Genomic DNA, 5,000 nt, shown 5'->3' with positions numbered 1-5,000 from the left:
CACATAAAAATCATAGAGAAAAATACAAACGAAAAGATCGGATGAAAATAGGCCTACAAAAAATGGTGCACAAATGAGAGTAGAAATGGCTCACATGAGATTGAATAATTGTAAGATATGCAATTAACATTTCGATATTACTTACGTAGTTCTGGCCCACTTGTAATATCCAAACGCTAATTACATATTTCGCACTGTGCAACATTTTATCTTCATATTTTACTCTCTTGCACCTGCTTAAAAGTATCACGAACGTCTATGGTCCTTCCCTTTCTTTTTCTTTCTTTCTCTTTCTCCTATGGATGCCTGCCTTTGCCTGTCTGGCTGTCTGTCTGTCTGGCTGTCTGTCTGTCTGTCTGTCTATCTGCCCGCCTGTCTGTCTGTCTGTCTGTCTGTCTGTCTGTCTGTCTGTCTGTCTGTCTGTCTGTCTGTCTGTCTGTCTGTCTGTCTGTCTGTCTGTCCGTTTGTCGGTCCGTCTCTCTCTCAGAAATACGCTCCCGGAAAATGGAGCCAATAAACCTATTTCACTTATTGTTATTTTTTCTACCTTTCCCTCCTTCCTCCCCTCAATTTCCTTATATCTCCCTACTCCTCTCCTGCCTCCGCTTTCCTTCTTCCCTCTCCCTTCTCCTTCTTCATCTCACCACCATCCCCCCCTTCTCCCGGTCTTCCTCTCCACTCTGCCATAACCTTAAACACCCATCTCTCATTAACTCTCGCGGCCCCAACTCTCCCTCACAATTCCGACTCATGCAATGCAAAATTATGTAAAATGATGTACAGTGATGAACAGCAACGCATAACTCGCGCCATTATGCTGAACAACACGCGAGAGAATTTCCCATCTGGAACTACGCTACGATGAATATACCGTTACAGTGAAACAAGACAAAAGCGCCTTTGTGCGAGAGACCCGTTTCGTATTAGTCTTTTAGCAACATAAATGTATGACGTCATCAATAACCAATGCCATATTTGAATCCCGAAAAAAAAAAAACAGATAAACCGTTATTTTTCTCGAATACCGATACGGGGGTGCTTTAACCTTTTCTCTTTCCACTATCTAACCTTTTACTAACGCATAAACTCACCAAGTACTAAAAGACCCCCCCCCCCCCTATCTGCTTCGCAAAAAACGGGTTCGGGCTATCAAACCTATCTGACACTCTTCTCCGCGTTCTCTCTTCATGGCCACCTTGTTTCGTACGCATGCTCCGCTACAAAGAGACCCCCCCCCCAGGTATCGCTCTCGCATAAAAAGGGTTTCGTAATTCTAAACCGTAAGTGGCTGACACTCCTTGCATGTCGTTCTTCTTTACATGGCCACCTTCAGTAATTTCGGTTGCAGGTTCGCTAAAATGTAGCGCATTCGTACGCGCGTACACAAAAACAAGCGCACCCTAAACCCATCGTTCTCTTTAGATTTATCAGGAATTAGCTATGTTCTCCTGTTGTGAATAGCTTTGCTTGCACACACCTCTCTTCTCTCTCTCCTCTCTCTCTCACTTGTTATCTTTCTTTCAATATCCATTCCTTAAACTATGTCTCTTTATCTACCCCTTTTCCTCATCCTCGTTCTGCCTATCTTTCCCAATTCATTTTTCACTTCCTCTCACACTCTCATTCGTTCCTCTCTTTCCATAATTTCCTTCTCTTTCCCTTTCTATCCTCCTATTTTTCCCTCTCCTCCATTCCTTATTCGTCCTCATTTTCTCTCCTTTCCCTTTCTTTTCTACATCATCTTCGTCATATCCCACTTTCTTTCCCCACCCGTTGCCTCTCTCCACTCCCCTTTGTCATCCCCTCCCCCTTTCTTGTCACTTCTCCCCCACTTGCCTACCTTTCCTGTCAATTGCTCTTCCTTCCCTCCCCTCCTCCTTCGTTTCCTTACCTTCTCCCGTTTTCTCTTCCTTCCCCACCTACTTCCTTGTCCTATCTTCTCTCCCTTTTCCCTTCCTTATCCTCCTCTCTTTCTTTGCCATACCTTTCCCCTCTTTCTCTACCCTCTCCCTTCCCTCTCCTCTGCCTCTTCTTTGTCCTACCTTTACCATCTTTCTCTCCCCTTTCCCCCCCTCTCCTCCTCCCCTTCCCTGATTTGCCCTACTTTTCCCCAATCCCTTCCCTCTCTTCCTCCCCATCTTTATCCTCCCTTTCCCCATATCTCTATCCCCTCTACTCTCCCTATCCCCCTCCCCTGCTTTACCCTACCTGTCCCTCTCCCTTCCCCTCCTCCTCCCCTTCTTCATCCTACCTTTCCCCTCCTTCTTTCCCCTCTTCGCAGGTGTCTCCCAGACCATGGAGTCCTCAGGTGACACGTTTTTCCCATTAGAACAACGAGTCCCCGAGTGGTAGACAAACATGCTCACCTCCGCTACAAGGGTATTGGAGTGTTACACAATAAAGGGGAAAAGGAGACGGAGAAATTAGGGGATTCTAATGGTTAATGTTAGGGTGACCTGCATTGATTTTTTATGGGGTGGGGGGGGGGTAGAGGAGGGCAATGCGTTTTATGGTTTCATTTAGGTACAAGTGTATGTATATGCATGTGTGTACACACACACACACACACACACACACACACACACACACACACCACACACACACACACACACACACACACACACACACACACACACACACACACACACATATATATATATATATTATATATATATATATATATATATATATATATATATATATATATATATATATATACACACGAACATATATTAGCATAGAATGATCACCACGTACAGATAGTAAGTATACAGCATCCCGTCTGTCGTTTCATCTTCCCCATTTATTTGCGTCATCGTTTCCCCATTCCTCCCAAATCTCTCTCTCGCTCTTCTCATTGCTGTTCCGATCCTCCTCCTCCTCCTCCACAACCACAACCACCACCTCCACCTCCTCCTCCACCACCTCCACCTCCTCCTCCTCCTCCACCTCCACCTCCACCTCCTCTTCCTCCTCCTCCTCTACCTCTTCCTCCTCCTCCTCTACCTCTTCCTCCTCCTCTACCTCTTCCTCCTCCTCTACCTCTTCCTCCTCCTCTACCTCTTCCTCCTCCTCCACCTCCTCTCTTCCCTACCCTCCTCCTCCTTACCCGCCCCATTTCTCACCTCCCCTCTTGTCCCCCCTCCCCCTCTCCTCATAATCCCCCCTCCCCTTCTCGTTTCCCGTCCCTATGCTCTCCACTCTCTCCCTCCTTCCTCTTTCCCCTCTCGCCCCCCACCCTCTCTCTCTCCCTCCTCCTCCTTCCTCTTTCCCCCCCCCCATCCTCCCTCCTCAATACTATCCACCTTCCCTCATGCCCCTCTCCTCTTTGCCCTCCCGCCCCCCACCCTCCCCCTCCTCCTTCCTCTACCCTCCTTTCCCTCCCATCTCCCCCTCCTTCTTCCTTTATTACCCCCTCCCCTATCTTTAATCCCCCCTCCCCTTCCATCCTCCCTTCCCTCCCACACCTCCCCCTCCTTCCTCCTTCCCCTATCCTCAACCCCCCCTCCCTCTCCATCTTCCTTCCCCTCCCCCCTCCATCCTCCCTTCCCTCCCACACCTCCCCTTCCCCTATCTTCAACCCCCCCACCCTCTCCATCTTCCTTCCCCTCCCCCCTCCACCCTCCCACACCTTCCCCCTCCTTCCTCCTTCCCCTATCTTCAACCCCTCCTCCCTCTCCATCTTCCTTCCCCTCCCCCCTCCATCCTCCCTTCCCTCCCACACCTCCCCTTCCCCTATCTTCAACCCCCCCACCCTCTCCATCTTCCTTCCCCTCCCCCCTCCTTCCTCCCTTCCCTCCCCTTCCCTTATCTTCAACCCCCCCTCCCTCTCCATCTTCCTTCCCCTCCCCCTCCTTCCTCCCTTCCCTCCCCCTCCTTCCCCCTCCCCCTCCCCCCTCCCCTTCCACCCGCGGGCCGTCCATCTCGTCCGCTACATTGCCTCGCGGCCCAACTTGCGGCGCCGCAGGAAACACATTCCCCCAGACTTTCTTCCTTTTTTTTTTTTAAACGTCGCATAACTCCGTGTCTTCGAAGTCCGTGTTTTTATTTTTCTTACTTATTTGTTTGCTGCTTATTTGGTCTTTTTCTTACTATGATGTTTATTTAGTCTTTTACTTTTACTTTTGCTATTTATTGTTTTTTTTATTATGCTGTTTATTGTCTATTTCTTATTATGTTGTTTATTACCTATTTCTTATGTTGCTTATTTAGTTTTTTTTCCCTTTTTTTTATTGTTATTTCTTATTATGCAGTTTATTTAGTTTCTTCTTATTACGCTGTTTATTTAGTCTTCTCCTAATTTTCCTATTTATTTAGTATTTTTCTTATCTTACTATCTATTTAGTCTTTTCTTAGTTCTCTTGTTAATTTTCTCTTTTACTTATTTTACAGTTTATTTGATCTGTTTCTTATTTTTCTTTATCTGTCTGTCTGTGTCTGTCTGTGTCTGTCTGTGTCTGTCTGTGTCTGTCTGTGTCTGTCTGTGTTTGTCTGTGTCTGTCTGTGTCTGTCTGTGTCTGTCTGTGTTTGTCTGTGTCTGTCTGTGTCTGTCTGTGTCTGTCTGTGTCTGTCTGTGTTTGTCTGCTATCAAATCAAAAGACAATTTAAGTTGTGAGGGAAAGATGGCATCTCCTCTTATTATGTAAAGTAGTTATATACTCTTTTAAATTTATAAGTCAACTGTCTCTTTATTTCCCTCCTCTTTCTATTTTTCTTCCTATTTCTTGCTCAGTTTCCATGATTTCTTTTCGTTTTTTACTTTATTCCTGATGTGCCTCCTCCACCTTATTCGCATTCTATGATAAAATATACTGGAATATCATGAAATGAAATAATGAGAAAAATAGACTAATAAACAAGTATATATACACAAAAAAGAAAGAGAGAGAAACAAGAAAAGACATACATACATACATACATAGATGCATACATACATACATACACGCACACACACACATACATACACACATACATATACATACACACACACACACACACAC

Source organism: Penaeus monodon, chromosome 5, assembly GCF_015228065.2.
Source record: "Penaeus monodon isolate SGIC_2016 chromosome 5, NSTDA_Pmon_1, whole genome shotgun sequence".
Lineage (NCBI taxonomy): Eukaryota > Metazoa > Arthropoda > Malacostraca > Decapoda > Penaeidae > Penaeus > Penaeus monodon.
Note: the sequence above shows the minus strand (reverse complement) of the source record.